General features: G+C 39.6%; 1 protein-coding gene across 1 annotated transcript in view; it reads right to left on the reverse strand.

Moving 5' to 3' along the window:
* kcnd2 (potassium voltage-gated channel, Shal-related subfamily, member 2) overlaps positions 1 to 12994 on the reverse strand; it is a 501482-nt gene that overhangs the window by 427257 nt on the left and 61231 nt on the right. The window lies entirely within an intron of this gene.

Raw genomic sequence — 12994 nt, forward strand, 5'->3', positions numbered from 1 at the left:
TGCAATATCTCCATAGGTGTATAGAGGCCCATTTCCAGCAACTCTCACTCCAGTGTTCTAATGGTACAATGTGTTTGCTCATTGCCTCAGAAGGCTAATGGATGATTAGAAAACCCTTGTACAATCATGTTAGCACAGCTGAAAACAGTTGAGCTCTTTAGAGAAGCTATAAAACTGACCTTCCTTTGAGCAGATTGAGTTTCTGGAGCATCACATTTGTGGGGTCGATTAAATGCTCAAAATGGCCAGAAAAATGTCTTGACTATATTTTCTATTCATTTTACAACTTATGGTGGTAAATAAAAGTGTGACTTTTCATGGAAAACACAAAATTATCTGGGTGACCCCAAACTTTTGAACGGTAGTGTACATTTAACAGTTATTCCATGAAATTGAGTCGTACATGAGCTGATTGCCGATGAGGCGCGTAGCACTGAGTTGGCTATAAGCCATGTATGACAAGATTGAGTGGAATAACTGTTTTATTCTATCCACATTCACTGGATTTTGAGAAACAGAGCATTTTTATTTTTTGCTGAGTCGATAAATAAAAACTTTATACAAAACATATGACAAAATTATTTCCGCTTAGAATGTAAACAAACCAGCAAAATGACAGGAGCAATTTGTGAAAAATGCTATAATAATAATAATTCTTGAAAAATAAAATATATATATGTATGTTCTTACCATCAAATATTTGTATTCCATATTTTGTTGCGCTTTTTTTTGTATTTTTTTGGGTTTTGGTTTTGAGTAGAGTTTTTATTTTATCCTCGGTTGGTTCAGGAACACGCTCCGTCATTTTGTTTTTCTCTATTCACGGTATATGAGCTTATATCCTAGTAGTAGAATGGCCAATCAGAGCGCACGACTGCTCATATCCAGTGAATGTGGATAGAATAATTACAGATATTATATGGGCACGAGTGTTTTGCTGGGACATACACCACTCATATTTTTCATACATGCCACAGCCAGGACACAGAGAACAGCAACCATGACATATTTCTCAATATGTCACTCATGAGGATATCAATGAATTGTTTTGATAAATTTGGTACTTTTTGTTTGTGAATGTGTCTATGTAATAAAAAGAAAATCAATGCGGCGAAGCATTACGCCGCGTCTAGTGTGCCTTACTGAGTCTTGTTTCCTCTCCCTGTTCTTGTTGACCTCCTGGTTTTTCGACTCCTGTTTCTTGTCCCTTGCTCTTGTACAGTTTTGTCTCTGATATTCTGTCTGCGCCTCGAGTGACCTCCTGCCTGTTTCCTCGATTATGACTTTGCCTGCTGTTTCGGACTGTTTGCCTGTTGTGTGCGTTTCACGCACTTTATGATCATATCGCACTGTGTATTATTTAACATATCTGCACTTACATCCGCCTCTCCTGCACACACTCTGACAAACTGGGTTTTCGCACCCAAACCACAGAAAGTCCATACAGGGTTGTAGAAACTCTAATGAGGCTGAGGTGACAATCTAGTTTTTAAAAAAAGTTAGAAAAATTACAGTGGGTACTTTTCTAATATTCTCTGGCGGGAAATTTCGGAAAGGCAGTGAGTTGAGGAAAGGACTCTCCAAATATTTTACCAAATTGGATGGCTTTTATTGGTGAATTATGCCACCATAAAAGAACTTTACAGCTGAGGAAGGCGAGGACATTAAAAAGTCACTCGACTTTCTGGCAGAAGAAGTTTCTGTTATTAAACAGCAACAGAAAACCATCATGGACCTGGTGACGGAAGTGAAGTCGCTAAGGCTGCAGAATGCCGAGAAGGACCGGCGTCTCGCCCACCTGGAAAGCAGAGTTGCTGAATTAGAACAGTACACCAGGATGAACATCATCGTCACTGGGATTCAGATTAAACCCCGGTCATATGCAAAAGCAGTGACAAGGGAGGGAGAATCTGATGAACTGGGTAGCAACTCCGTGGAGCAACAAGTGTCGGCATTCCTACATGCAAAGGGAATTGATATTGATTGCAACAACGTCGAGGCCTGCCACATTCTACCCAGGAGAGACAAGGAGAACACCGCCATCATCATGAGATTCATCAGCCGGAAACATAAAGCTGCATTGCTGAAACAAGGAAGGAAACTGAAAGGAACAAACATCTACATAAACGAGCACCTGACAAAATGCAATGCTGACATCGCCAGAAAAGCAAGACAACTGAAGAAAGAAAATAAAATTCAATCTACATGGATCACCAACTGCAAAATATTCATTAAGCTGAACAGTACACCGGAGGAGGCGAGAGTTCTGGTCATACGGAACATCGAGGACTTGGACAAATACCAGTGATGCTATCGGGACCGTATAGTAATCAATACCGACGTGACACTACACCAAACTCAACCATGACACACACCGAAATAACTCTTTCATCCATTACCCGGAACACTACTCTGCTCACGCAAATGCTTGTTGATTATGAAAACCTGGAACTGAAACCACATGAATTCACTGACCATAAACTATTGGATACAGAAAATGACATAGACCCGGACAATAACTTTTTTTCAACCATTAATGACAATTGCCATTATTACACAGAGGAACAGTACAATCAGTCCACTAAGGCTGTGGGAAAATTATCAATAATACACTTCAACAGCAGAAGTATGTACACTAACTTCAAACACATCAAGAAATACTTAAGTCAGTTTACTCATCCATTCAACATAATTGCCATCTCAAAGACCTGGATTGACCTGGAGAAAGGAATGGTTTTCGAACTGGCTGGATATGAACTTAATTATATCAACAGGAAAAATAAAGGTGGAGGAGGAGTGGCGGTGTATGTGGACTGTAATTTGAATTATAAATGAATAGATGGCATGACAACAGTGACTGATAACTTATTAGAATGTTTAACAATCGAAATTAATATTGAAAAAAGTAGAAATGTATTAATTAGCTGTATATATAGAGCGCCAGAAACTAGTATAGAGGCGTTTAAGGACTGGGTAGAAAAGACATTTACAGTAGATAATAAAAAAAGTTATCTTCATTTGAGGGGATACTAATATTGATCTGTTGAACCCTAATACAGTAAGTACAGTATGACTGAGGAATTTATTAATACCATGTACAGTATGAGTCTCCACCCAAAAATTACCAGACCCACCAGAATTACTGACCATAGTGCTACCTGAATAGATAATATATTTACCACTGATATAGATAATAACCTCTCATCTCATCTCATTATCTCTAGCCGCTTTATCCTTCAACAGGGTCGCAGGCAAGCTGGAGCCTATCCCAGCTGACTATGGGCGAAAGGCGGGGTTCACCCTGGACAAGTCGCCAGGTCATCACAGAGCTGACACATAGACACAGACAACCATTCACACTCACATTCACACCTACGGTCAATTTAGAGTCACCAGTTAACCTAACCTGCATGTCTTTGGACTGTGGGGGAAACCGGAGCACCCGGAGGAAACCCACGCGGACACGGGGAGAACATGCAAACTCCACACAGAAAGGCCCTCGCCAGCCCCGGGGCTCGAACCCAGGACCTTCTTGCTGTGAGGCGACAGCGCTAACCACTACACCACCGTGCCGCCCAGATAATAACATTATAAGTGAAATATTAATTAATTATATTAGTGATCATCTACCAGTTTTTACAATTTATGACTGTAATCATAAGAGAAATGTGACAGACCATAAATTTAAGTATAGAAGAGTTAGGACTGAGGAAGCCATGTTTGCATTAAATAATGATTTATTAACACAAGACTGGGAATCAGTTTATATAGCGAATAGCATTGATAGTGCATATGATAACTTTTTAAGTATATTCAAATTATTATATGATAAAAATTGCCCACTGAAGCAATATAGTACAAAACAAAACTATAATGACCAACGCTGGATTACTAAGGGATTACAAAACGCCTGTGTGAGGGAATTTTTAATGGATGAACATTATTATTCTCTGTGTTTCTGTGTGTTGAGCTCAAGTGGCCTATACTGAGAAAGATGTTTTTTCCTATGTTGTAATCGCTTTTCTGTGGCCTTGGTGGTAATGAGCAGGGTGCTTGAGTTCATCCTAGCTTGCATCTTCTCATGTTGTAACCACCTTTCCTGACCTTGGTGGTGATAAGCAGCGTGCCTGAGTTCTCATAACTACGCATCCGCCCGCACGCCAGGTGCACGCTCTAACAAAGCTTCATAGAAAATCTTGAGCCAATCACGTGAAGACACAAGCAGTGAGCGAATGCTTTCAGAGTATAATAGATGACATTCCTAAAACACAACTCAGAGTGCGCGTACTCTCGGCATCATCAGAAGTGATGTCTTCTTCTATTCTTCTCTTTCCTTTCCTATTTTATATATCTTTATATGATCTACTATAATAAATGACTGAAAAGACAACTGTTAAGCGCTCTGAAGTGTTTATTAGAAATTTCCATTACACCTGTAAGAAGAAAAACACTCTATATAGAAAATTTATTAAATTAAGAACCAAAGAGGCAGAAAATAAATATAAAAAATATAAAAACAAATTAACAAGTATCATAAGGAGATGTAGGAAGGATTATTATGGTAAATTAATATATGATAGCAAAAATAATATTAAATGAATATGGAATATATTAAATAGTATTATTAAAGATGGCTATGGACAAATACATTACCCTAAATATTTTAATGACAGGGGCGGCACGGTGGTGTAGTGGTTAGCGCTGTCGCCTCACAGCAAGAAGGTCCGGGTTCGAGCCCCGGGGCCGACGAGGGCCTTTCTGTGCGGAGTTTGCATGTTCTCCCCGTGTCCGCGTGGGTTTCCTCCGGGTGCTCCGGTTTCCCCCACAGTCCAATGACATGCAGGTTAGGTTAACTGGTGACTCTAAATTGACCGTAGGTGTGAATGTGAGTGTGAATGGTTGTCTGTGTCTATGTGTCAGCCCTGTGATGACCTGGCGACTTGTCCAGGGTGTACCCCGCCTTTCGCCCGTAAACAGTTTGAATGTGGAGCTCATGAAATGTACAACTATAAACCAGTTCAAAAAAAGGTATAAGGAACAGATCTTTATGAGGTATAGGGAGGAGGAATTACAATGACAGTCTATTGATAATACAAGTGTATATATGTGGGTATGCATAATTGTATATAATATACAAGCATAATATGCATAATTATGATATGGGTGTCTGTGTACGTATGGATGTGTATAGTTATAGGTATGTGTATATGTGTATATGTAAGTATTGTATGTGTGTATATATGCATAACATAAGTATCTGTATGATTTGTTTTGGTCAATATTATACCATGTTGGTATGTCTTGGTATGTTGGTACATTTTCTTTTTTTGTTGATTTTGTTTTGTATTTATAGTTTATTATGGTGGAAAGTGACATTTGATTAACTGTGGTATAGAGGGTTAGGATTTGATAAGTTATTTACTTCTTCCTAATCCTTTCCAGACATTATTATGTTACTGCCTTGTGGCTACGCTATTCTGTTTGTTTATGACGATGTTTTGATGATTGCATTTTTTATTTGAGTGATTCCACGCTTATGGGTACTGAAATGGGGACATGAACTTATTCACCTAAAACCATTTCTTTTTTTACCATCAGGTCACAAAACATGTAATCTTTAATGAATGATATGTTAAAAGATAACTTTAATTTTCTGAGATGTAATAAAAACATATTTATATGCCAAAGTCAAGCCTATGAGTTCCAAAATGATGTCTGTTACATTACTTCTGTTACGATCGTCCATCTCGCGTCTGTTACAAATTAATTACAATCTAGCTATATACCATGTTAATCTTATTGAAAGAATGTGTATGTTTATTCTACTACACATGTTTATTAATTATATTTGCTAAAACATCACCTTCCTATGTTTCAAAAAGTAATTCTACATTGTTAAAATTGAGAATATATATGTCCACAACACTTCTGTTACGTTCTGACTTTGGCATATAAATATGTTTTTATTACATCTCAGAAAATTAAAGTTATCTTTTAACATATCATTCATTAAAGATTACATGTTTTGTGACCTGATGGTAAAAAAAGAAATGGTTTTAGGTGAATTTTTAAAAATAAGTTAATGTCCCCATTTCAGTACCCATAAGTGTGGAATCACTCATTTTTATTTTTGGTTTTTTTGTTTTGATATCTTCTTTACTGTTCGGAATCAATCAATCAATCAATCAATCAATCAATCAATCAATCAATCAATCAATCAATCAAAATCACACCTTGGCTTGAACATATGGAGTTTATTTTCTTATGTTGAGAAACTTGTATTTTTCATACAAAATACATCGACTAGAATTGACGCACGGTGTCAACATGGCGAACTGGTTCAAAATTAAAGTTCTACTGATTAATTTGCTGGGTTTTTTTCTTTCTTTTTTTGTGGATGAGTACATATACAGAACATTACACAGTCGTGCAAAGATATGAATTGTATCTTATCGTGTTGAAAAATATATATCACTTGTTTGCTTCACTTAGTCGTGATCAGTGTTGTAGTTGAGTCACTAACTTTCGAGTCTGAGTCTAGTCTCGAGTCTCCAGTGTTCAAGTCTGAGTCAAGTCCAAGTCGAGACTGAGAACAAGACTCCAACCGCACCATTTGACGGTGGCTGATTTGATTTTGATTTTATTTTGGCAATAAAAGTACATGTACATAAAATACATAAAACAGACATTGCCAAGGATATCACAATAAAGCATAAAACTTATTTCCATTGTGGTCCTCAGGATAAAGAAAAAAATATAACAACCAGCAAACAGGCATAGCAAGTGATTAACAAAATAAGAATTGACAAATAAGGCTAATAATACATAAAATTGTTTTGATCATTAACTAGAATTTGCTGAAATAAATAATTTGCTGTTGCTGCCTTTATGTGAAACTGTTCATGGCGTGCGCGAGAGTCCGCTTGGCATGCGCGCTGTCCAGAGCATGTGCCAAGGTGTGCAGGTGTGACACTCTTGCATGAAATGAGTATAAAAATGAATGTAGATATCTAAATATCTTATGCCAAATGATTTTGGCATGTTACAAAAAAATTAAGAAAAAATACGAGTCTCCAATTTATGAGTCCGAGTCATCAGTGCTCAAGTCCAAGCCAAGTCACGAGTCCTTAAAATTAGGACGCAAGTCGGACACAAGTCTGAGTCCTGGACTCGAGTACTACAAGCCTGCTCGTGATACAGTATATGCATTCACCACTTGACGATAAATTTTATACCTTCATGCAACCGTGTAATATCCATCCATCCATTATCTATAGCTGGTTATCCTGTTCTACAGGGTCACAGGCAAGCTGGAGCCTATCCCAGCTGACTATGGGCGAGAGGCGGGTAGACAAGTAGCCAGGTTATCGCAGGGCTTGTGTAATATCATATATATATATATATATATATATATATATATATATATATATATATATATATATATATACACACTACATTACTACATTGCCAAAAGTATTTGCTCACCCATCCAAATTATCGGAATCAGGTGTTCCAATCACTTCTATGGCCACAGGTGTATAAAATCAAGCACCTAGGCATGCAAACCGTTTTTACAGTTTGGAGCTGGCCCCTTCCTCTTCCAACATGACTGTGCACCAGTGCACAAAGCAAGGTCCATAAAGACATGGATGGCAGAGTCTATTGTGGATGAACTTGACTGGCCTGCACAGAGTCCTGACCTCAACCCGATAGAACACCTTTGGGATGAATTAGAGCGGAGACTGAGAGCCAGGCCTTCTCGTCCAACATCAGTGTGGGACCTCACAAATGCGCTTCTGGAAGAATGGTCAAAAATTCCCATAAACACACTCCTAAACCTTGTGGACAGCCTTCCCAGAAGAGTTGAAGCTGTTCTAGCTGCAAAGGGTGGACCGACGTCATATTGAACCCTATGGATTAGGAATGGGATGTCACTTAAGCTCATATATGAGTCAAGGCAGGTGAGCAAATACTTTTGGCAATATAGTGTGTGTATATATATATATATATATATATATATATATATACATATATATATATATATATATATATATATATATATATATATATATATATATATATATAAAATGTCGCGTATTAATTAGGGTCACAGGTGAAGCTGTAGCCAAAATAAATTATTTACTAAAGCAACTCTGAAAAACTCAAAGCTAAAATATGTCCATTTGCTTTCGCATGTTAAGTTTAGGGCTAGTTTTATATGAAGAAATATCATCATCTGGCTCTGGCAACAGCTGTATCTTTTAGTCCTCACAATGATAGGAAAACCAGCATGTTTGTCTGGGACATGATGACATGATGCAAACGCTGGGTTTTAAGTCTTTAATCTGATTTCGAGCAGATTCATTAATCCAGCTGTCTGCAAGTTAATGTCAGGAAAAAAGCGCTGAGTTGTGCTGAAATGTGTGCTCTGGTGTATTCATCAGCCCCCATACCACACACACACACACACACACACACACACACACACACACACAGACATTGGCCCAGCCATCCAGCGACCTATTTCCACCTATTACTCACACTTTTGCATCCCGAACCACACCGTTCGTCCATTCGTCAGCACTTTCTTTTGAAGTGTGTGTGGGTTATTTAATAACATGTGCAGCTACTACAGAGAGCACGACTTATGAATTTATGAATGAGTGTAACTATAGAGAGATTAGTACTCACTGACCATGGTCATAAATATAGATCAGCACAAGGCTTCTGTCTCCTGGATGCTCCAGAGGATTAGAGAAGAATGTATCCTCGCTTTCTCCCCTTCTCTCTCGGGATGATTTACAAAGAAGAATACGTGCTTAGCTTTATTAGAGGAAGAAACCATGCATATAGCTTTCCCTGAATCTGTAGCATCTCTCTCTCTCTCTCTGTATTCTTTTACCTCGCTCTCTCTGCTTCATTTAATGCAATTGCCTTAGTTTCATTCTCCTTCCTGATGGAATACCACTGACTTTAAGTTCAGAAAACAATTTATCTCCCCAAGCTCATGGACTCACCACAGGATTTGCTGGAGGAAAAAGAAGAGAACAGAACGAGATGAGGTTCGCTGCGTCTCGTTTTCCTTTTTTTTTTTTTTTGTATTTATTGTCTGTTGCCACTTTCGGGTCAGGGGTATAGTTAGGAATTCAGGACCTCTTGAGAGAATATAGTTTGTGGCTTCAAATCCTCTTATTTTATTATCAATATCTATAACTCAACATCATGGGGAACATGAACTGTCTCAATTTGAAAACACAATCTTATATTATGCATGAAAGATAACCGTAGTCTAAAATAAATTGCTGTCAGTTTGACAATATTGTCAAACTGCAACCTGCAGTTTAATTAATTGGCAACCTGCGAAATTTACAGGAAACAACTGTAAGTTCAATTGTTATCTCATCTCATTATCTCTAGCCGCTTTATCCTGTTCTACAGGGTCGCAGGCAAGCTGGAGCCTATCCCAGCTGACTACGGGCGAAAGGCGGGGTACACCCTGGACAAGTCGCCAGGTCATCACAGGGCTGACACATAGACACAGACAACCATTCACACTCACATTCACACCTACGGTCAATTTAGAGTCACCAGTTAACCTAACCTGCATGTCTTTGGACTGTGGCGGAAACCGGAGCACCCGGAGGAAACCCACGCGGACACGGGGAGAACATGCAAACTCCGCACAGAAAGACCCTCGCCGGCCACGGGGCTCAAACCCGGACCTTCTTGCTGTGAGGCGACAGCGCTAACCACTACACCACCGTGCTGCCTAAATATTGTTATATCTTACATAAAATAACACACAATCCAGTACTTTTGATCACTTTGCTGATTGATTGATTGATTGATTGATTGATTGATTGATTGATTGATTGATTGATTGATTGATTCTCAGGTCCGGGAGGACTTGAGTACTGAGGAAACTGGAATTACCCCTTAATCACCATTGCTCTTGGCAATAGGGCACTTTTCGGTGCAGTGTGGCAGATGAACCCAACAGGGTCAATGGCACACCACCAGGTGGCATGCGGAAGAGCCACTCAAATGGCGAACGGATGACATCACTCGGCAAGCCAGTTGTCACTTCCATACCCATCAGGTCTATGGTACTTTTGTGCACCACTTGGCATCAGGTCTGGAGGTCCAGAGAGGCGACACGATGGGGGCATGACATCATTTGTCTTACCTTACTGTGCAAGGCGCTTTGTTAGTAGAGGAGAACGGTATGCGAGAGGACAAACGGCTACAGATAATGGATGGATGGATTTGAATTTACAGAGGACTTTATTTAATATAGAAAACGACTCATGTGTGCTTCTCATAACTTTGTCTTTGGAGTCCCATAGGCGATTTGAGAAACACTGATAAAACGTGATATTTTACGACATCAACTTGCGGACCACCAGGGTTCGCTCACACTTTGAGAAACGGTGTTGTACAGGATGATGGCTTGGAGCAGGAAAGCTTTCCTGTTTCGGTCTCTATGGAGGATCTCATCTCATCTCATTATCTCTAGCCGCTTTATCCTGTTCTACAGGGTCGCAGGCAAGCTGGAGCCTATCCCAGCTGACTACGGGCGAAAGGCGGGGTACACCCTGGACAAGTCGCCAGGTCATCACAGGGCTGACACATAGACACAGACAACCATTCACACTCACATTCACACCTACGGTCAATTTAGAGTCACCAGTTAGCCTAACCTGCATGTCTTTGGACTGTGGGGGAAACCGGAGCACCCGGAGGAAACCCACGCGGACACGGGGAGAACATGCAAACTCCGCACAGAAAGGCCCTCGCCGGCCACGGGGCTCAAACCCGGACCTTCTTGCTGTGAGGCGACAGCGCTAACCACTACACCACCGTGCCGCCTCTATGGAGGATGCAACTGTTTATTGTGCAAACAGTTCACAGTTGTGAATGTTACCATACTTTATTGGCAGGTTCAGATAGTCAGGATCATTAGCCAAGGCTGATCAGTGTGGTGTTTTCAAAGCATTCTATAAACCTGGACACTTCATAAAGCCGGACAAATCTTTGTTTCCAGTTTTCAGCCGAAATTCAAAGCCTTCCTGGCAATCCAGTAGGTAGGACCAGGCTATTCCTCCTAGTATTTACTCTATATTAATGAGCTAATTAGTTAATAGTGAAAACAGGTACTGGATAGAGACAGAGAGACGCTGGGGACTGGCTATGAATTAATGATCCTCTTAATCCTCTCTTCTGATTAATGATTTTAAACAGAACACCACCTAAACTTTGGCTCGAAGCTACTTCACAAACATTTAGCGTATTTATTCAATCCTACTCTATGCATATGAATTTACAGGAAGCTCACATGCCACTGAATTTCCCTTTTCCCTTTACTACTCTTCTCCTGGTCAGCAGGAGCTCTGATGATTTAAGGCCATAGATTTATAGCGAATCAGAGGTTCACATTGCCTTGCAGCAATAATGGAATCTCAGAGCCCTAAATCACATAACATATGACTGCTTTACTGGCTGATTCTGCTCACACACTCACCAACACAAGGTGGACAATAGCAGTGCGGGAAAAAAAAAAAAAAACAAGCTTTTACGGACAAGGCCTTGAGCCAGACCACAAAACCACAACAACCGGGTAAGAATTGAGTCAATATGTCCTCGTAATATTAGCGTGAAATCTGTAACACTGGCCAGAGTCCAAGGATTTGAATAATGCCCAAGCACATTTTACCTGATACTGAGAGCTGGCCTAGTGGTTAGCGTGTCTACCTCTCAACCGGGAGACTGTGAGTTCTACTCGTGGTCGGTTCATACCAACAACCATCATAAAAAATGGTACCTACTGCTGTCTGGTAAGGCATGCTGCAATATTTATGCGAGTAGGGAGTCAAACTCTCGCGGTTGCCAGAGGACTAGCCCCCCACTGTAACCCTAGCTGTAAAATAGTCGAGAGGATGAGGGCTACCGAAATGGAGATCAGCGCTGCACCCATGCGCCTCAAGGAGTTGGGTTGTACAGGGACAGGAGACTGCCTGGGAAGACCAGATCCTGGCACAAGAGGGATTCTGACTTTTGACATTTTACCCAATATTTATAAACTTTGCAGCTAATTTAGCCACTTGACCTCTAACTGGATTAAACTTTAACCTTTTATGAAGGAAAATTGAGGGCATTTCTGCACTGTCTTCTGGGTTTCATAATTCAAGATCTGGTTATCGGTCATAACTAAGACAGACTTAATTAGAACTAGGAAGGGAATTGTCTCAATTTATATTCATAATCAAGAGAAAATATTTCCCCCAACAGCTATAACCCATATCTTATTAGTACATTTTATTTCTGTCTGTCTGCAAATGTCCTCATGCTATCGTTGTCACAGATACAGCAAAATGTCCAGAGCTTCCAGAAAATGTGCACTGCTTTTAGGTCCAATATATTTACATTATACTGGATATTTCCAGTATTTATTAAATAGTTTAATTATTAGGAATAAATTTTTAGCTCATCTAGCAGACAGGTGATGAGCTTATGCTATCTTGTCCGTCGTCTGTCTGGCATTGTGTACATTTCACGAAAATAACTTCTTCTATCTCAATTCTTCACCGATTTTTATTCTTTTTGGCAGGAAGGTAGGTCTGCCTGGGGAGCATAGAGCTTCTACCCAAATTTGCATAATTGCAATTAATAATGAAGATATGGAGTAATTAAGTCCTAACAAGCAGTTTCCACACAAATCACTTCTTCTCCTTCAATTCTTCAGCAATTTTGATTCTTTCTGGCATGAAGGTAGGGGTACCTAGGGTGCATAGAAGTGCTACCCAGATTTGCTTAATTACAATTATTAATGAAGTTATGGACTAATTAAGCCTTAATGAGCAGTTCAACAAAAATCACTTCTTCTCGGTCAATTCTGCACCGTTTTGGATTCTTTCTGGTAAATAGATATGTATTCCTAGGGTGTATACAGCTTCTATATATATAGCTTGTATATAGTGTATATAGCTTACACCAT

This window comes from Neoarius graeffei, chromosome 21 (assembly GCF_027579695.1).
Source record: "Neoarius graeffei isolate fNeoGra1 chromosome 21, fNeoGra1.pri, whole genome shotgun sequence".
Lineage (NCBI taxonomy): Eukaryota > Metazoa > Chordata > Actinopteri > Siluriformes > Ariidae > Neoarius > Neoarius graeffei.